Here is a 21,318-nt window from a genome sequence, read left to right as displayed (position 1 = left end):
CTACCCCTATTTACTCCGTCCGCCTTCCTCTCTTCTGTCTATTAACTGATATTTTCCCAATCACCATCAGTTCTGTGGAAGGGTCACCGGATGTTTCTTCACAGATGCTGCAAGACCTGCTGAGCTTTTCCAGCAACTACTGTTTTTTTTGTTTCAGATGAACAGCGTCCGCAGTCATTTCAGATTTTATTTGGAGAGAGTTGGAAATTGTTGAGAGAGGGGGTGAGACAGAGCAGCCATGAACCGTTGACCTCCGTTCTCAAGTTATAACGTAATAAAACCATTGCAGTTCGATCAATTTCCTTAATCCTGCATAACGGCGACCATGGGGGTGTGCAGAGCATCTGAGTCCAGATCAGTAGGTTGCGTGTTCAAATCACGTCAGGCTCATTGTGTTTAATTGAAGCTCAATTTCTGGTGTGTTTCAAATCAAGAAATCAGATCTCCGCTGACGTTGTGTAATGTTCTGTTGCACAGTCGTATGGCGGCGATGTAAATATAAAGTTTGTCTAAATTGCCACATTCGGTTGGTCGAACTGACCGTTCACTCAGAATCACAGAATGTGATGCAGCCCACCTTACTCTGCTGGTTCTACACAATGAGTAAATGAGTGCCTCTCTTCATATCGTAATCTTACCTTCACCCTGTAAATCTCGACCTTGTTACTTTGAATATGACCATCCCGAATTCCCTGTTGTGTCCATTGAATCTGCCTCTTTGTCACTGTCAAACCTGATTTCCTGACCCCAACCACTCCCTGTGGGAAAGTGTTCTTCCTAATATCACTGTTGCTACTTTACCTAATGACTTTAAATCTCTGCCTAATCGCTTTCGGTCCTTTCAGGCGTGCGAGCATTTTCACGACATTGTTTCCTCTGTCTCGACTCCTCATGCCTTGGAAAACTTCAGTCAGGCCAGCTTTCACAACCTTCTGTTCTCCAAGGAGAACTGTCCCAACTTTCCAGTCTGCCTTCACTGCTGACATTCCTCATACACCGCACCATTAACGTCGACCTGTTGAGCGCCGTCTCCAGTCACTTCACTTCCCGCTTCCTGACATTTCACGCTCAGAACTGAGCAATAATGCAGCTGGAGGATCCATTCGGAGTCGGATTGCGCGGGGCGAGCAATGTGAAACACTCGCTTTCACTTTGCACAAGTGTTTCCCTTTGCCGTGTTCACTGCAATGGTAGCTGTGCCCCATCCCGACTTTTGACGAACCTCCTTTTTGAAAAACTTGATCGCGCATTTTTGCACAAGTCAAATTAAGACACGAGAGTTGGTTGGGGATTTGAACCGGGGATCTCTCGCACGTCTACATAAAAGCAAAAGATCCAAAGTGGGGGGGGGGGGATCATACGCCTCTGACCTGCTGAAACTGGTTCACTATGAAATACATTCTACGTTGCATGCAGCAACGAGTTTCCAGAACGTCTGCTTCTCATTCTGTCTCCCAGGACCTGGGCTCTCACCACTGGAGGATAATTCCATCATTCTGTTTCGACATACTTCTCGAACATCCGCTGTGGCCAGGGACAACCCTCCCCAACGAATGGTACGGAGAGAAGGAGAACACCACAAATGCGCCACCTCAACTTTCTACATTAGGCCCAGTATATCAGCGTGAGATATTTAGTTCATATCTTCAAAGATTTTGGGGGAAATGAATAAGGAGCCAAGGTAAAGGACAGTATAGGAGAAAGCTGCTCAACAGATGGAGTGGGATAGCTTTGCTCTATCGATCACTAGGTTATGAGCCCAGTACGCTCCCGCTGCGCCACTCTGCTATGCACCTCTGGAGGCTTCCCAGAGAATTATTCAGCTTTTCATCTGGCGTGTGGCATGCACGTTCGAGATTGATGTCAAAAGATCTTTCCTGTTGTTGTGTACTCCGCTGTTGTGCCGATATATCGCCGTTGTAGAAGTGGACGGGCGTTACACCTGGGGTCCCACTCGCCACTGACAATGGAGGTCAATGGTTCATGACTATTCTGTCTCACTCCCTCTCTCGCTCTGTCTCTCTAAACAATTTCCAACTCTCGCTAAATACAAACTGAAATAACTGCGGATGCTGACTATCAGAAACAAAAAAAAAACGGCAGTTGCTGGAAAAGCTCAGCAGGTCTGGCAGCATCTGTGAAGATCCGGGGACCCTTCCGCAGAAATGGCAGGTGTAACTCCTGCCCATTTACCTCCTCCCTCAAACAAGACCCTGGAGATGGAATAAGATTCGTTCGAATGATTCAGTGCCACGTGACCCATGACTAATTCATATTCATGTTCCGGGGGGAACAGCATCATTATTGTGTCACAATGGCTGCAGGCCGTCACTGGGCATGTCCTATGACGTGCGGCCCAGTTTATGACAGAAACCTCCCTGAGGGTCAGTGCAGCCCTGCATTGGGATGGCCGACCATTATCAGTTTACATGGGGAACACATCCGCCACATTAAACGGCCTGGAGGCAAACTTCTACTTAAACTTCAACAGCCATCAAACCGAACTTCTCCAGGTAAAGTTTGGAAGAATTCCTCCCGGACGTTCGCTAATGTGGGCTCTGAGTTTACGTTTGAACACGGTGAGTTTTGAAATTGTGTGATTCTGAGCGAAATCTCAGCTCGAAAAGCAGAATGTGGGAACTTAGCTTAAGTTTGTATTTGCACAAAGGCGATTTATCTGCGCAATAGCGTAGTACACGACAGCAGTGAAGATCTTTTGACATCAATCTCGAACATGCCCGCCACACGCCAGATGAAAACCTGATTACTTCTCTGGAAAGCATGCAAATGGTATAGCAGAGTGGCGCAGCGGGAGCGTGCTGGGCCCATAACCCAGAGGTCGATGGATCGAAACCATCCTCTGCTATGTGCCTAATGCCTCCAGCAGGCTTTTTTTTTCCTATACCTTACATCCGCATCCGTTTCCCCAAAACATTTTTGAAGATGTGAAATAAATGTCTCACGATGATATACTGGCCTAATGTAGAAATATCAGGTAGGACATTTGTGGAGGTCTGAGTGGTGTTCTCCTGTTCTCTGTACCATTTGTTGAGGAGGGCACTGCTTGTTCCTAGCCACTCGGGTGGTGGAGAAAAATGTAGAAACAGAAATGATGTAATTATCCTCCAGTGGAGAGAGACCGGATGAGAAGCAGGCGTTCTGGAAACTCTTTGCTGCATGCAATTCCTGGAGTAATGTAGAATATATTTCATAGTGAGCGAGTCTCTGGTGCGAGGGCTCTCGGCGTATGATTCTTGCTTTGGGGCTTTTGCTTTTTTTGTAGACGTGCGAGAGATCAGCGGTTCAAATCCCCAACCAGCTCTCGTGTCTTAATTTGACTTGTGCAAAAATGCGCGATCAAGTTTTTCAAAAAGGAGGTTCGTCAAAACAGACCGCGCTGCCTGAAGTAGGGATGGGGCAGAGCTACCATTGCAGTGAACACTGCAAAGGGAAACACTTGTGCAAAGTGAAAGCAAGTGTTTCACGTTGCTCGCCCGCGCATGCGACTCGGAATGAATCCTCCAGCTGCATTATTGCTCAGTTCTGAGGGTGAAATTTCAGGAAGCGGGAAGTGAAGTGATTGGAGACAGCGCTCGAACGTTAATGGTGCCGTGTATGAGGAATGTCAGCAGTGATGGTAGATTAGAAAGTTGGGACAGTTCTCCTTGGAGAACAGAAGGTTGAAAGCTGGCCTGATTGAAGTTTCTGGATTAGAGTGGTGCTGGAAAAGCACAGCAGTTCAGGCAGCATCCGAGGAGCAGGAACATCGACGTTTCGGGCAAAAACCCTTCATCAGGAATTGAAGTTTTCCAAGGCATTAGGAGTCGAGACAGAGGAAACAATGTAGTGAAAATGCTCCCACGCCTGAAAGGATCGAAAGCGATTAGGCAGAGATTTAAAGTCATTAGGAAAAGTAGCAAAAGTGATATTAAGAAGAACGCTTTCCCACGGTGAGTGTGGCTGGGGCCAGGAAATCCCTGTTTGACAGTGACAAAGAGGCAGATTCAATGGACACAACAGGGAATTCGGGATGGTCATATTCAAAGTAACAACGTCGAGATTTACAGGGTGAAGGCAAGATTACGGTTTGAATAGAGACACTCATTTACTCATTGTGTAGAACCAGCAGAGTAAGGTGGGCTGCATCACATTCTGTGATGCTGAGTGAACTGACAGTTCGACCAACAGATTGTGGCAATTTAGACAAACTCTATATTTGCACAGCCTCCATACGTCTGTGCAACAGCACATTGCACAGCAACGATGGAGATCTGATTTCTTGACTTGAAACACAACTGAGAACGGAGGTCAACGGTTCCTGGCTGTTCTGTCTCACTCCCTCTCTCACTCTGCCCCTCTAAACAATTTCCAACTCTCTCTAAATAAAATCTAAAGTAACTGTGGATGCTGTATATCCGAAACAAAAAAACAGTAGTTGCTGGAAAAGCACAGCAGGTCTTGCAGCATCTGTGAAGAAACATCCGGTGACCCTTCCACCGAAATAATGTTGATTGGGAAAATGTCGGTAAATACGCAGAAGAGAGGGTGGGAGGAAGGCGGACGGAGTAAATGATAGATGGGGTAGGGCCCAGAGTGAGATAGGAACGGTTGAACAGAGATAGGGGTGGATAACGATCTGTCTGGGAGGGTTAATAGCTGTTAAAGGAGACTGTTAGATGGTGTGTAATGGCAGACTAAGTATATCAAGCCCTGGTGTGCGTGGTAGAGAGCTAAGATATGGGGTACTTCAGGCCCTAAAATTATTGAATTCAATCTTGACGAGGGCTGTTGGGTTCCCAAGTGCAGAATTGTTTCGCTGGAACCCTGCACCAAGCCTGAGACAGAGATGCTGGACAGGGAACAGGGTGGTGTGCTGAAGTGGCAGGCAACGGGAAGCTCAGCGGGCAGAACGTAGATGCTCTGCGAAGCAGTCACCCAGTCTACTCTTCGTTTCTCCAATGTAGACAAGAGCACATGGTGAGCAGCGAATGCAGTATAGACTCGGTTGTGGAAAGTGCTGCTTCACCTGGAAGGAATGTTTGGGCCCTTGGATACTGAGGAGGGAGAGGGAAATGGCCCAGGTGTTACACCTTCGGCGGTTACAGGGCAAAGTGCCAACGGGGCAATGGCCGGGTGATGGGAGTGAAGGAAGAGCCAACCCCAGGTGTAACTCCTGCCCATTTACCTCCTCCTCCTCCTCCCTGGAGATGGAATAAGATTCGATTGAATGATTCAGTGCCACGTGACCCATGACTAATTCATATTCATGTTCCGGGGCCCAGCATCATTATTGTGTCACAATAGCTGCAGGCCGTCACCGGGCATGTCCTATGACGTACGGCTGGGAGGCTTGCGCCCAGTTTATGAAAGAAACCTCCCTGAGGGTCAGGCAGCCCTGCATTGGGATGGCCGACCATTATCAGTTTACATGGGGAACACATTCTCCACATTAAACGGCCTCGAGGCAAACTTCCCTTCCTTCTACTTAAAGTTCAACAGCCTTCACCAAGTGAGTTTGGAAGAATTTCTTCCGAATCTTTGCTAATTATTTCTGTGGGCTCTGTGTTTACGTTTGAACATGGTGATTTTTGAAATTGTGTGATTCTGAGCGAACTCACAGGGTGAATAGCTGTTAAAGGAGACTGATGGTGGCTAACAATAGGTGGTGTGTAATGGCAGATTATGTGATAACAAGGCTTGGTGTGCGTTGTTCAGGGGCGAGGACATCGGGTAGTTCAGGCCCTAAAATGATTGAATTCAGTATTGAGACTGGAGGGCTGTAGAGTCCCCAAGTGCAAAATTAGGTGCTCTTCGATATATGCTTACGCTGAGCTTCGCTGAAACACTGCTGCAAGTCTGAGACATGTTGGCTAGAGTTGAAATGTGTGTCGCTGGAAAAGCGCAGCAGGTCAGGCAGCATCCGAGGAGCAGGAGAATCGACGTTTCGAGCATAAACCCTTCTTCAGGAATGAGGCTGGTGTGCCAAGCGGGCTGAGATAAAAGGTAGGGGAGTGGGCGCTAGGAATACGAGAGGTGGAAGGAGGTGCTCGGAACAGGGTGGTTTGTTAAAGTGGCAGGCAACTGGAAGCTGAGGGTCTTTTTTGCCAGCGGGATTCTGCTGCCAAAGAACAAAGAAACAAAGAAATTTTACAGCCCAGGAACATGCCTTTTCGGCCCTCCAAGCCTGAGCCGATCCAAATGTCTAAACCTGTCGGCATTTGTGTCCCTCTGCTCCCCACCTACTCATCGATCTGTCCAGACGCATTTTAAATGATTCTATCGTGCCTGCCTCTACCACCTCTGCTGGCCACGCGTTCCAGACACCCACCACCCTCTGTGTGAAGTACTTGCCGCGTGTATCCCCTTAAACTTTCCACCTCTCCCCTTGAAAGTGTGACCTCTCATTATTGAATCCTTCACCCTGGGAAAAAAAAGCTTGTCTCTATCCACCCTGTCTATACCCTTCATGATTTTGTAAACCTCAATCAGGTCCCCTCTCAATATCCTTTTTTCTAATGAAAATAAACCTAACCTACTCAGCCTGTCTTCATAGCCAGCACCTTCCATACCAGGCAACATCCTCGTAAACCTTCTCTGTACCCTCTCCAAAGCGTTCACATACTTTTGGTAATGTGGCGCCCAGAACTGTACACAGTATTCTAAATGCGGCCGAACCAATGTCTTGTACAATTTTAACATGACTTGCCAAGGTCTCATACTTAATATCCCGTCCAATGAAGGCAAGCATATTATATGCCTTCTTGACCACTCTATCCGCCTGTGCAGCAACCTTCAGGATACAATGGACCTGCGCTCCCAGATCTCTCCGCCCATCAACTTTTCCCAAGGCTCTTCCATTCATTGTATAATTCGCTCTAGAATTAGACTTGCCTAAATGCATCACCTCATATTTGTCTGGATTGAAAGCCATCTGCCACTTTTCCGTCCAACTCTCCAGTCTATCTATATCCTCTTATTTTCTCAGACAGTCCCTTATGCTTTCTGCTACTCCATGCGAAGCAGTCATCCAGTTTATGCTTCGTTTCCCCAATTTGGACGAGATTGTGAGCAGTCACTGCAGTAGACTAGGTTGTGGGAAGTGTAGGTTAAGTGGCTGCTTCACCGAGAAGGTATGTTTGGGCCCTCGGATAGTGAGGAGGGAGAGGGAAATGGGCTGGTGTTATACATTCGGCGGTTGCAGGGGCAAGTGCCGTGGGTCTATGGGAGGTGGGTGTGCAGTGTTGGGAGTGAAGAGTGGACTCCTCTCTCATGTAAGTCCCTGGAGATGGAATAACTTTCCACTGACTGATTCAGTACCACGTCAGCCATGTCTAATTCATATTCATGTTGCGGGGCCAGCATCATTATTGCGTCACAATGACTGCAGGCTATCACCCCTGTGACGTCACTGTGACAGGGTCAGGCAGCCCTGCATCCGGAAACATTGGGATGGCCAACCATTATCAGCTCACAGGGGAACACACCTCCACATTAAACAGCCTCGAGGCAAAGTTCCCTTCCGTCTACTTAAAGTTCAAGACCCATCAAACCGAAATTCCTCAGGTATGCCTGGAAGCATTTCTTCCAGATGTTTGAATCATTATTCCTGTCGACACTTGCGTGACGTTTGAACACGGCGAGAAACATCGGTTTCTCAAACTAGTGCCTGAACTGCTCGACCAATTCTCAAAGCAATGATAGTGCTCCAAAACCGCAGCCTGATTCCAACCGAGAAAGACTCTATTCGGCTCGGTCTGTCCATGTTTCAAAAGAGAGTCACAAGTGAAACTGCGGAAATGGCAGACAGGCTGCCGTATCACTTTATATGTATCCACACACCAGGGATGGTTGGTGATATGGATGTGTCTGCGGTGTCTTGGATCTGACTGTTTACATGTCTCCACAATGACTGTCCCAGCCTTTACTTTGGTAAAGTCACACTGATAAAGGACAATTGCTATTTCAGTAACTGTGGTCTGAAGGTGGAATTCGCTGACATTCGGGTTTCGGGATCTAACTGGCCTTTTACATCTCAGACTCTGTGGTGCAGTTAGTCAGCACGTCCGACTATTCACTAAAATATTTGAGTTGAAATGGAGCAAAATTATAGAACTAGGGCCAAACTATTCAGGGGACATGTTCAGAAGCACTTCTACACATTGGTTTTGTCAGATGTTTGAACGTCTCTTGTAGAAACGGCAGTGGACACAGGATCATTTGTCAATTTTAATTCTGTTAAACATTTTTTTTTCATTCAGCAAAGGATATGGGTCGAAGGCAGGGAAATAGAGTTAGGCCTCAGATTAGCCATGATTTCTTTGAACGTTGGAGAAGCTAAATGGCCTACTCCTGTTCCTATGGTGCTATAATTCCTATGGTGCTATAATCTTTGTTTATTTGTTTCCGGCTTGTCAATGGGGACACGACCTGCAAGAAAATATTCTCCAATTATTGTTCTGGGAACTCCGATTATGCAAATCCTTGGGATATGAGATTCTGCAACCCGGGCCTAATCTCCCAAAACACAGATCACAGGTTCAGGGAAACTGAGGGAGATTGCGTCCTGATCACGAAACCTGTGAGCAGCGTTGGTTTAATTGTCACTCACCAACTTTCTAAACGTTCTCAACTGCCTTATTTCCTTTATTTTATTTGCCTTTGCAAGTCTGAACGTGAGCATTTGGGATTAGATTACATTTAGATTAGATTATTTACAGTGTGGAAACAGGCCCTTCGGCCCAACAAGTCCACACCGCCCCGCCGACGCACAACCCACCCATTCCCCTACATTTACCCCTTACCTAACACTACGGGCAATTTAGCATGGCCAATCCACCCTGACCTGCACATCTTTGGACCGTGGGAGGAAACCGGAGCACCCGGAGGAAACCCACACAGACACGGGGAGAACGTGCAAACTCCACACAGTCAGTCGCCTGAGGCGGGAATTGAACCCGGGTCTCTGGCGCTGTGAGGCAGCAGTGCCGCCCAAAATATGTGGTTGTTTGCGTGTCAGATTTTTCTGTCAGTTTTGTTGATATTCAAGCGAATCTGCGTTCAAAATAAAGACAAAAAACAGGCAAACAACTTTGCATTCAGGAAGAGAAGCTGAAGAAACTGGATGTCAATGTTGAGAAAGAAACAAAAGCGAACTGGAATGTTAATGATTTTGCTAATTTTTAAGCAGAAAACATTGGAGCCGTGGACTTCTGCTGGTCAATTTATTTATCTTCGTGGATTCTAAGAAGTTGCCTCGCCTTGAAAAGGGAAAGTGGTTATACCCTGATAATATGTCCAGCTATCTCAGTTAGTGGACTGAAAGATTTTTTTTCTGAAGTCGCGAGTTTGACATTCTCATTGTACAATGTTCCTTTGAAACTTTGCTTTTTGAGCTGAACATTCGCTCTTTATTCCACTGGTAATTAATCATAATCGAAGTCAGTTTTTATTAATGTCCCAGTTGCTGGTTTATGAGGGAACACTGGGAGTGAATGGGAGACAAGTTTATAGGTGTGGCTTAATGGTGGCACATGACACTTGTCTCGAGGCCAGTCAGTGGCTCAATAACAGAATTAGAATGAGGCAAAAGGGAGGACTGCAGATGCTGGAAACCAGAGTCTAGATTAGAGTGGTGCTGGAAAAGCCTGACGAAGGCTTTTTGCCCGAAACGTCGATTTTCCTGCTCTTCGGATGCTGCCTGACCTGCTGTGCTTTTCCAGCACCACTCTGATCTAAACAATGAATTAGAACGGTCAAGTGCTCGGGGAATCAATACCCGTCCACATTAAAGAACACTGAAACGAGTAGGATACGATTCATCTCGAGGAGGGAAATTAGGAAACGTCTTTGTACACTATGTCTCAGAGGAATCATTGGCTGTGCTGTGTTTCATTTTACTTGGAAAGCTTATGGAACCACTTGGTTGTGGCTTGATCTGGAACTCTGGTCTACTTATTTGTTATCGAGATCTTATATAGGCTGGGGAGCAATTCCTGTACATAAAGAGGAGGAGTGTTGAATCAATTAGACAAGAAGACTTGATACAGCAACAACAGCCTGGAGGAGGACATGGAGGATACACATGGAGGAGGACTAAAGGACAGGGAGAGGTCAGGAGGTCTGTTGAGGGGTGGTCAAGGAGCAACCTGCCAAGGCGCTTCGTGTCACTGGACTCCACGGAAATGCTCATGGGCCAGAGATGACCTGTTAGACAGTTTTCGTGTCTCAGAAAAAAAATACGTTTCCCTGTCCAAAATGGTAGAAATATTTAATGGTTCAAATGGGAAACCTGAAGAAAGAGTCACTCCTGTATTCTCTATGCTGAATAAACCAACACCCACTACCAGAAGTAATGTTTCATGCCATTTTGCAGATGACCAGCTTCAAGATATTTGGTAGACTGATATATGTTGTAGTAACTAAAATGCATGAAAAATCCTTTTTTTTTGTTCTACGTCCAGCAATCTGACAAGACACAGTTGATCTGACATTTCATCATCATGGAGAACAAATGACCAGAGGCAACATTTAACGTTGGTAAGGTGTGTGTTTACCAATTTAATGCTATTACTGTCACATTGCAGTTACGTAGAAGAAAAATCAACACAAGCTAACCCGAGCCTTCAACGGCGATGAGCTTTCCCAATGGACGCTGCTGAAAGTCAATGTCTCCGATGTATCTACCAGGGAAACAATGCGCAGGCGCAATGTTAAAGGGGACACTGAGCATGCGCGGAAAGACGAATGGCCATGCTGGGGTTGGTCGTTCCCCAGATCCACAAACAATGAGGGTATGGCCCTGGAAACAGCGAATGCTCTGGCAGTCTTAGTGAACACGTCAGGTAAGTGTCTTTCAACCCTCAGTAAGGAAGTTATCTCTCCCTCTGTCCGTGTTCACAGCGGGGGCTCGGGTTTAAAGGCGCCAATCTTTATTGGGACAATGTGTGTGCAGCGCGGCGCATGCGCAGCTACCGTCTTTGGAGGGGGGGAGAGTCACAACTTGTCAATCCAGCTGATTGAGGCAAAGCTGTGGCAAAGAAGGAAGGAACAGGCAACACATCCTGCAACAAAAATAGAAATTGCTGGAGGGACTCTTGCAGGTCTGGAACCGTCTATGGAGAAAAGCAGAGTTAACATTTCGAGTCTGGTCCAAATTCTTCGTCAAATCCTGCACTCCAGTCCCCTCGACTATCCAGCTCCATGTGTTCAAAGACATGTGGCTCTGTTCAGTTACACACGAAGAGCCGCAGGGGAAGGGGTGATTCACGAAAAGCAAATTCAACCTAAACTTCATGTCTAGATCTGAAAGATTCACCTGATTCAGCACGACCTGAACATTATTGGCCTTTGAATGTATCAAGAGAAACTGTGTCTGTGGACGTCGATTTCAAACATCCGTAAGTCTGGAAACAGAGCGAGAAAAAACATCCACACGTGCCCAAATGGGGTGTCTCCTAACTTTGGAAAGAACATTAGCCAGTGATTCAGCCTGAAAAGAAACAATACCATTCCTAGTGAAAGGTAAACCCCCCCCCCATGTTCTGTGTGAGCTCCAAGCTTCAACTGATCCAACTGGAGAAACATAAGGATTAGTGAGTTTTGAAAAGATTTGTAGCTCAGGTTGAGGTTCTGGATGTAAGTTTGCTCGATGAGCTGGAAGGTTTGTTTTCAGACGTTTCGTCAACCTTCTAGGTAACATCATCAGTGAGCCTCCGGTGAAGCGCTGGTGCTATGTCCCACTTTCTATTTATGTAATTCAGTTTCGTTGTGTCGGTAATGCCATTTACTGTTCTTTTTATCAGAGGATGATAAATGGGATCCAATTCGATGTGTTTGTTCAGACAGTTCCGGTTGGAATGCCATGCTTCCATGAATTCCTGTGCATGTCTCTGTTTGGCTTGTACCAGGATGGATGTGTAGTCCCAGTCAAAATGGTGTCCTCCTTCATCTCTATGTAAAGATGCTCGTGATTGTGGGTCATGTCTTTTTGTGGCTTGTTGATGTTCAGATATCCTGGTGGCCTAGTCATCTGCCTGGTTGTCAAAGTAGTGTTTGTTACAAAATGTGTGAGGTATTTTGTAAATAAAGTTTGTTTAGCTTGTTGTCTGCATAGGGTCTTTTAAGTTCATTAGCTGGGTCCACAGTAGGGAGAGGCCATTCATCTGCTCTGAGCGAAGTAAGGGATGCATCAATTCTTTCAGCCTGCTGACCCACCAGCAGGTCCACAGCAGGGAGAGGCCATTCACCTGCTCTGTGTGAGGGAAGACATTCACTCAGGTAGGCAATCTGCAGACCCACCATAGGGTCCACACTGAAGAGAGGCCATTCACCTGCTCCATGTGTGGGAAGGAGTTGACATGCTCAGCTAAGCTGCTGAACCACCAGCAGATCCAGCACTGGGGGGCAGGCCGTTCACCTGCTCTCAGTGTGGGAAGGGATTCACCCCCTCCGCCCACCTGCGGAGGCACCAGCTGGTTCATGGCAGATGGAAGAATTGGAATTCGGACAGAATTCTGGAGTTCCAAATCTCATGTTGAAATCATTTTGGGGGGGAGAAAACTTACTTGGATACAATGTGTAGGTTGAAATTGCTGAATGAGGCAATACTTCCTACAAGTTTAGCCTGTGCCAAGGGTCCAAATACAAAGAGGCAACTCAGCTGACCAACAGTAAAGGATGTGGGTAGGGGTTGGGGTGAGTGTGTGCATTTGGACCTTGGGCAGTTATAGAGATGTACTGCACGGAAACACTCTTCGGTCCAACCCGTCCATGCTGACCAGTTATCCCAACCCAATCTACGACCACCTGCCAGCACCTGGCCCATATCCCTCCAAACCTTTCCTATTCATATACCCATCCAAATGCCTTGCAAATGCTGCAATTGTACCAGTCTCCACCACATCCTCTGACAGCTCATTCCACACACGTACCACCCTCTGCATGAAAACGTTGCCCTTAGGTCCCTTTTATATCTTTTCCCCTCTCGCCCTAAACCTATGCCCTCTAGTTCTGGACTCTCCAACCCAGAGAAAAGACTTTGTCTATTTATCCTATCCATGCCCCTCATAATTTTGTAAACCTCTATAAGGCCACCCCTCAGCCTCTGACTCTCCAGGAAAAACAGCCCCAGCCTGTTCAGCCTCTCCCTAAAGCTCAAATCCTCCAGCCCTGGCAACATCCTTGTAAATCTTTTCTGAACCCTTTCAAGTTTCACAACATCTTTCCGATAGGAAGGAGACCAAAATTGCACACAATATTCCAACAGTGGTTTAACCAATGTCCTAACCAACATGACCTCCCAACTCAATACTCTGACCAATAAAGGAAAGCATACCAAACGCCTCCTTCACTATCCTATCTACCTGCAGCTCCACTTTCAAGGAGCTATGAACCTGCACTCCAAGGTCTCTTTGTTCAGCAACACTCCCTAGACCTTACCATTAAGTGTATAAGTCCTGCTGAGATTTGCTTTCTCAAAATGCAGCACCTCGCATTTATCGGAATTCAACTCCATTTGCCACTTCTGGTCCATCTGGTCCAGATCCTGTTGTAATCTGAGGTAACCCACTTCGCTGCCCACTACACCCTCCAATTTTGGTGTCATCTGCAAACTTACTAACTGTACCTCTTATGCTCACATCCAAATCATTTATATAAATGACGAAAATTAGAGGACCCAGCAGTGATCCTTGTGGCACTCCACTGGTCACAAGCCTCCAGTCTGAAAAACAACCCTCCACCACCACCCTCTGTCTTCTACCTTTGAGCCAGTTCTGTATTCAATTGGCTAGTTCTCCCTGTATTCCGTGAGATCTAACCTTGCTAACCAGTCTCCCATGAAGAACCTTGTCGAATGTCTAACTGAAGTCCACATAGATCACATCTACCGCTGTACCCTCTTTGTTACTTTTTAGATTAGATTATTTACAGTATGGAAACAGGCCCTTCGGCCCAACAAGTCCACACCGACCCGCCGATGCGCAACCCATCCAGACCCATTCCTCTACACTTACCCCTTCACCTAACACTATGGGCAATTTAGCATGGCCAATTCACCTAACCTGCACGTTTTTGGATTGTGGGAGGAAACCAGAGCCCCCGGAGGAAACCCATGCAGACACGGGGAAAATGTGCAAACTCCACACAGTCAGTCACCTGAGGCGGGAATTGAACCCGGGTCTCTGGCGCTGTGAGGCAGCAGTGCTAACCACTGTGCCACCGTGCCGCCCACTTCTTCAAAAAACTCAATCAAGTTTGTGAGACATGATTTCCCACGCACAAAGCTATGTTGACTATCCCGAATCAGCCCTTGCCTTTCCAAATACATGTACATCCTGTCCCTCAGGATTCCCTCCAACAACTTGCCCACCACCGAGGTCAGGCTCACTGATCTATAGTTCCCTGGCTTGTTCTTACCACCCTTCTTAAACAGTGGCACCACATTAGCCAACCTCCAGTCTTCTGACACCTCACCTGTGACTATTGATGATACAAATATCTCAGCAAGAGGCCCAGCAATCATTCCTCTCACTTCCCACAGAGTTCTAGGGTACACCTAATCAGGTCCTGGGGATTTATCCACCTTTATGTGTTTCAAGACACCCAGCACTTCCTCCTCTGTAATATGGACATTTTTTCAAGATGTCACCATCTATTTCCCTACAGTCTATATCTTCCATATCCTTTTCCACAGTAAATACTAATGCAAAATACTCATTTAGTTTCTTCCCCATTTTCTGTGGATCCACACAGATCTTTGAGGGGCCCTATTCCCTCCCTAGTTACCCTTTTGCCCTTAATGTATTTGTAAAAACCCTTTGGATTCTCTTTAATTCTGTTTGCCAAATCTATTTCATGTCCTCTTTTTGCACTCCTAATTTCCCTCTTAAGTTTACTCCTACTTCCTTTATACTCTTCTAAGGATTCACTTGATCTATCCTGTCTATACCTGACATATGCTTCCTTCTTTTTCTTAACCAAACCCTCAATTTCTTTAGTCATCCAGCATTCCCTGTACCTATCAGCCTTTTCTTTCACCTTAACAGGAATATACTTTCTCAGGATTCTCGTTATCTCATTTCTGAAGGTTTCCCATTTTTCAGCTATGCCTTTACCTGCGAACATCTGCCCCCAGTCAGCTTTTGAAAGTTTTTGCCTAATACCGTCAACAACTACCATCCTCTGTGCGAAAAACTTGCCTTGCACACCTCGTTAAACATTCCCCTTCTCAACTTAAACTTATCCCCCCTAGTATTTAGACATTTCCACCTGGGAAGAAAATTCATTCTATCCACGCCTCACTTAATTTTATATCCTTCTATGAAGTCGCCCCCTCAGCTTCCAGTGTTCTAGTGAAAATATTCCAAGTTTGTCCAACCTCTCCTTCTCATGAAAACACTCCAAACAGGGCAACATCCTGTTAAATCTCTTTGCACCTTCTCCAAAACGCCCACATTCTTCTTATTATGTGGTGATCAGAACTGTATACAATACTCCAAATATGACCTAACTACATTTATACAGCTGAAACATGACATGGCAACTTTTGCACTCAATGCCCTGACTAATGAAGGCAAGTATGCCATACACCTTCTGTACCACCCTATTCACTTGTATTGCCACTTCCAGGAAGCTATGTACTTGTGCTCCAAGATCCCTCTGTATCTCAATGCGCCTAAATGTACTGTATACTTACCTTTTGCATTAGACCTCCCAAAATGCATTACATCTCATTTACTTGGATTAAACTACATCTGACACTTTTCCAATCCAGCCTTTCTATATCCTGCTGTACCTTTGATGGTAGACCAGCAGGAGGCTGGAAAAACACAACAAGCCAGGCAGCATCAGGAGGTGGAGAAGTCAACGTTTCAGGTATAACCCTTCTTCAGGACTGGGGGTGGGGGTAAGGGGAGCTACAGGTAAGGAGGTGAGGGGCAGGGTTTTGGGTGGGGAGAGGGGCGGAGTGCTGAGGTAGTGATAGGTGAACACAGGTAGAGGGTACAGCCTGGTTGGTGGATGGGAGGAATGAATCTAGTTGGTAGCTGGAAGATAGGATCGGTCAGAGGAATGGAAGGGAGAGGGGTGGCTGGAAAGAGAGTCGGGGAAATGGAGAAGGCAGGTTATTTGAAATTGGAGAACTCAATGTTGGGTCCTCCAGGCTGTCGGCTGCCCAGGCGGAAGGTGAGGTGTTGTTCCTCCAATCTGCGGTCTGATTCACTGTGGCAAAAGAGGAAGCCGAGAATGGTCATGTCAGAAAGGGAGTGGGAAGGAGAGTCAAAATGGGCGGTGACTGGGAGGTCAGGTCGGCCCTATATATATAAAACAAAAAGCTATTTTTGCTGGGGAGATCTGAAGCTGTAACAAAGTTGGGTCACAATAGAGGTTACCTGATCGTACTGCCGGGCTCAGACTCTCATTGAATTCTATGAGATCAAAAAGGCTATTGTTTTAAAGCTGCTTAATTTTTTCAGGCTCCAGCACCAAGTTTCCAATGTCATGTATCAGAAGGAACAGTGAATGAATAGCTAATATCGTTAGAAATTGTAAATTTTTCAGGAGTGCAGGTACTGCACCGTTTCATCAGCATTGTAAAGTTTACTGGCAGCACCGGGAGGGGTGGGCTGTATTCACTAGACAATGTGGAGGAGCCGGTGTTGGACTGGGGTGGACAAAGTTAAAAATCACGCAACACCAGGTTATAGTCCCACAAGTTTATTTGGAAGCACTAGCTTTTGGAGTGCTGCCCCTTCATCAGGTAGCTGTGGAGCAGGATCATAAGACACAGAATTTATTGCAAACGATTACAGTGTCATGCGACTGAAATGATATATTAAACAAACCTAAACTCTTGCATTTTCACAATGGATAGCAGGTTTCAGTTCATTAATATGTAAATCCGAGAACCTCTTTTAAGTCACATTCTCGATGTAACTTCAGGTTTAAAAAGAAATAACATCTCAGGGCAGACAGTGCATGATAGGTGTGAGGTGAAAGTCTTTCTGTATCCCAATCTTGAGTCAGACTGGTTTTATTTCCAAAGTAGGAATTTATAAAATATTACATGATTGACTCCCAGCAGATTGTGTGCTTTTTGAGTAAAATAGAATGTATCTGCAAAAATAATTCTGCAAATGCAAATTCACCCCGTAGACTTAGGGGTGTGTGTGTGCGTGCATGAGAGAGAGAATGTGAGTGTGTGCATGAGAAAGTGTGTGTTTGCGTGTTTGCATGTTTGGTAAAGTGTGTGTATGTGATGAAGTATAATCCTGTGAGAGGGTGAGAGTGTGGGGGGTGTATGTGTGTCTGTCGGAGAGAGAGCCTGTGTATGAGAGGGGATCTTTGTGTGTGTGTGAATATGTAAGAGTGTGCACGTATGTGTGCTTGTGTGTCTGTGTGACAGGGACTATACAGTGTAGTGGGATCACCTGTAGTGTGACATGAACCCAAGGTCTCGGTTGAGGCCATCCTCATGGCTTTCGACCTTGGCTATCAGCCTCTGCTCGGCCACTAGGAACGATTAAGCGGTCACGCAAACATATTGGAGAGGGTAGGGTGGGACTTGTCTTTCTATTTGCAGAAGGTGGGTGGCTCTGGATGCTGTGATCCAGAGAAAACACATGCTGGAGGACCTTTGGCTCAGAGAGATGGAGCTGGAAGCCAGGCTGCAGACACATTGTGGGGGAAAGGTGGAAATTTAACTGGACTCTTTATTCTGGGAGATAGTCATTCCCCTGCAGACAGAAGCTTCTGATTGGGTGAGTGGCCAGTGTCGGCTGGGTGTGAGCGCAAGTCTGGCAGGTAAGGGGGATCTGAGAGAGGGCTGCAGGGGGGAGGAGCTGACTGGCTGGGTGATGGGAGTTGAAGAGGGAGTGGTGGTGGTAAGGGACAGAATAGTGACAGGGATTCTCTCCGTTCTCTGCAGCAGGAGGCCTCAGTGCCTGTCTGGTGCCAGGATTCAGGAACCGATTGCTCAGGGCTGACGAAATGGGAAAAGCAAGGCTGCAGCGAGTGTGGCCCAACAATGTCAGGAGGAGAGAGCCTGTGCTGAGGGCGCATGAGAAGTTGGAAGCTACAAAGACACAGCCGAACCTCAAAGCTCTGGGAGGCTCTGTGGTTAGCACTGCTGCCTCACAGCGCCAGGGAGCCAGGTTCGATTCCACCCTCTGGTGACTGTCTGTGTGGACTTTGGCACATTTCCTCACCCTTGCATCTTACACGGGTTATCACCAGTTGCTCCAGTTTCCTCCCACAGCCCAAAGATCTGCAGTTTAGGGTGGATCGCCGAGCTGAGATGTGCAGGTTAGGGTGGGTTTGCCGTGGGGAACTGCAGGGCTGTAGGGTAAGTGGGTGGGTCTCGGTCAGGTGATGTTTGGAAGGTTGGTCTGAAGATGATGGGCCGAATGGCCTGGCACGGTTATATGACTCTACTGCCTTAGCCATGTGCCTATCGAGAAATGATTGCCCCAAGTCTACTGTAGAAGGGGTGGGTTCCAGTTCGTGGGACACTGACACCAGTCCTGAGGAAGGTAGGATTTGAGCTGTCACTCCCCCAACCCTCTGCCCCCCTGTCCATTCTCTCCCCACCCACTGCCCCGCCCCGCCCCACCGTTCTTTCCCTCCTCGCACTCTGCACCACCCCATTCTCTCTATCATCACACTCTACACTTACCAATGCTCTTTGGTCACCCATTCTTTCTTTCCTCTTCATTTTCGGATTCCCCCCCCCTCCCCCCTCTGCTGCTTTGTCCATTCTCTCTCCCTTCTCCCCCACCCATCCTCTCTCATGCCTCAAAGCCCTCTTTGATCGCCGTATCAGGTCCTTCTCAAGAAAGAGAATGAATTGATGGTGATGACTCTACCTGGGAGACAGGGATACGCAAGAAATGGCTAATGTTTAAAACTAAGAATAGCTAAAATGATATATTCAGAAACATCGTCAAAGTCTGAAAACTTGTTCAATTTTTTCAATAAGCTGCAGACGTGTTTCTGAAACTTGCATTGAAATAGGCGGGTAGAGACATACAGCGCAGAAACAGACCCTTCAGCACAACCTGCCCAGGCTGACCAGATATACTAAATTAATCTAGTGACCCATTTGCCAGCTCTTGGCCCATATCTCTTTCAACCCTTGTTATTCATATATCTCCAGGTGTCGGGTGACAAGGGTTTGGAGATGGAGGAGGCCCAGGACCTGCGTGTCCTTGGTGGAGTGGGAGGGGGGAGTTGAAGTGTTCAGCCAAGGGGAGGTGGGGTTGGTTGGTGCGACTGGCCCAGAGATGTTCTCTGAAACGATCCGCAGTAGGCGTCCTGTCTCCCTGATGTAGAGGAGACCACAACGGATGCAATGGATACTGTAGATGACATCGGTGGAAGTACAGGTAAATTTCTGTCAAATGTGGGAAGATCCTTTGGGGCCTTTGACGGAGGTGAGGGAGTGGTGTGGGTGCGGGATTTGCACTTCCTGCAGTGGCAGGAGAAGGTGCCGGGAGTGGAGTGTGGGCTGGTGGGGGAGCGAGTCACGGAGGGAATGGTCTCTCCAGAATGCTGATAGGGGTGGGGAGGGACAAATACATCTGGTGGTGAGGTCCATTTGTAGGTAGCGGAAGTGGTGGAGGATGATGTGATGCATGCGGAGGTTGGTGGGGTGCAAGGTGAGGGACATAGAGGTTCTGTCATTGTTGCGTTTGGAGAGGTGGGGTTCAAGGGCGGAGGTGTGGGAAGTGGAGGAGATGTGTTGGAGGGCATTGTTGATCACATGGGAAGGCAAATTGTGATCTTGGAAGAAGGAGGCCACCTGGGATTTGATTGGTTCCCAGGATGACCAATGTGGTGGAGGAGGAGGGATGGCATTTTTACAAGAGGTAGAGTGGGAGGATATGTAGTCTAGGTAGCTGTGGGAGATGGTGGGCTTGTAGTGGATGTCTATGGTTAGTCGGTCACTGAACATGGAAATGGAGAGGTCCAGGAAGGGGAGGGAGGCGTCCGAGATAGTCCACGTCAATTTGAGGTCAGGGTGAAAGGTGTGAGTGAAGTTGATGAACTGTTCAATCTCCTCAGGGGAGCACTAGGTAGCACCGAAGCAGTCATCGATGTAGCGGAGGAACAGATAGGGGGTGGTGCCAGTGTAACTGCAGAAGATGGTCTGTTTCACGTACCTGAAAAAGAGGCAGGCATAGCTGGGTCCCATGCAGGTGCCCATGGCTACCACTTTGGAGGAAGTGGAAGGATTAGAAAGAGAAGTTGTTAAGGGTGATGACCAGTTCAGCCAGGCAGATGATGGTCTTAGTGGAAGGGTACTGGGTGGGATGGCATTAGAGGGAAAAACAGAGGGCTTGGAGGCCTTCATCATGGCAGATGGATGTGTAAAAGGACTGGATATCCATGGTGGAGATGAGGCACTGGGGTCCAGGGAAACACAAAACTTGGAGGAGGTGAAGGATGTGTCCCAAACGTAGGTGGGGAGTTCCTGGACTAAGTGGTACAGGAAGGTATCAAGGTGGGCAGAGATGAGTTCAATTGGACAGGAGGAGGCTGAGACAATGGGTCGACTGGGGAAGTCAGGTTTGTGAATCTTCTGTAGGAGGTAGAATCCGGTCGTGCAGGGTTCACGGACAATGAAGTTGGAAGCTATGGATGGGAGATCCCCAGAGGTGATGAGGTTGTGGATGGTCTGCGAGATGATGGCTTGATGATGGGAGGTGAGGTTGTGTTCAAGTGGGCAGTAGGAGGAGGTGTCTGTGAGTTGGCGCCTGGCTTCAGCGGTGTAGAGGTTGGTGCGCCAAACTGCCACTATGCCCCTCCTTGTCTGTGGGTTTGATGGTGAGGTTGGGTTGGAGTGGAGGGCTGCGTGTTGTGAGAGCAGGTGATTGGAGTGGGTTCAAGTGGTAGATGTCATGGCAGAAGATAGAAATGAAGAGGTCAAGGGTAGGTAACAGGCCACCACAGGGTGTCCAGATAGATGGGGTGTGTTGAAGGTGAGAGAAGGGGTCCTCAGTGGGTGGGTAGGAGTCTTGATTGAAGAAGTGGATTCAGAGGCAGAGGTGGTGGAAGAAATGTTCAAGGTTGTGACGCATGTCAAACTCATTAATCTGGGAGCATAGAGGGATGAAGGTGAGGCCTTTGCTGAGGACTAAACATTCATCCTCGGTGAGCGGGAGATCTGGAGGAACAGTAGAAACAGGGCAGGGCTGGGAGCGAGGACCTGGGTGTGGAGCTGGACTTGGGTGTGGGGACGGAGACAGTCCCTTGAGTGGGCATGATTATAGCATCAGGCGTGACATCACCAACAGAAGTGATGCTAAAATAGGGCGTACAACA

The 21,318-nt window shown here is 47.4% G+C and overlaps 1 protein-coding gene and 1 non-coding gene across 2 annotated transcripts in view; both read left to right on the top strand.

The window, feature by feature from the left end:
• The first annotated feature begins 2,794 nt into the window (after positions 1 to 2,794).
• On the top strand, positions 2,795 to 2,866 carry trnam-cau (transfer RNA methionine (anticodon CAU)). Its single transcript has one exon. It is a non-coding gene; the product is annotated as a tRNA-Met (tRNA).
• A 7,896-nt stretch (positions 2,867 to 10,762) lies between these two features.
• The window catches only part of LOC140460850 (uncharacterized), a 33,306-nt gene continuing 22,750 nt past the window's right edge, over positions 10,763 to 21,318 (top strand). Inside the window, exon 1 of the mRNA XM_072555542.1 lies at positions 10,763 to 10,841. The gene's annotated coding sequence lies outside the window, so the exon portion shown is untranslated. The remainder of the gene's footprint in view (positions 10,842 to 21,318) is intronic.

The sequence above is a fragment of the Chiloscyllium punctatum genome, chromosome 36 (assembly GCF_047496795.1).
Source record: "Chiloscyllium punctatum isolate Juve2018m chromosome 36, sChiPun1.3, whole genome shotgun sequence".
In the NCBI taxonomy this organism is placed as follows: domain Eukaryota; kingdom Metazoa; phylum Chordata; class Chondrichthyes; order Orectolobiformes; family Hemiscylliidae; genus Chiloscyllium; species Chiloscyllium punctatum.
This window is presented reverse-complemented; position numbering and strand designations above follow the sequence as displayed.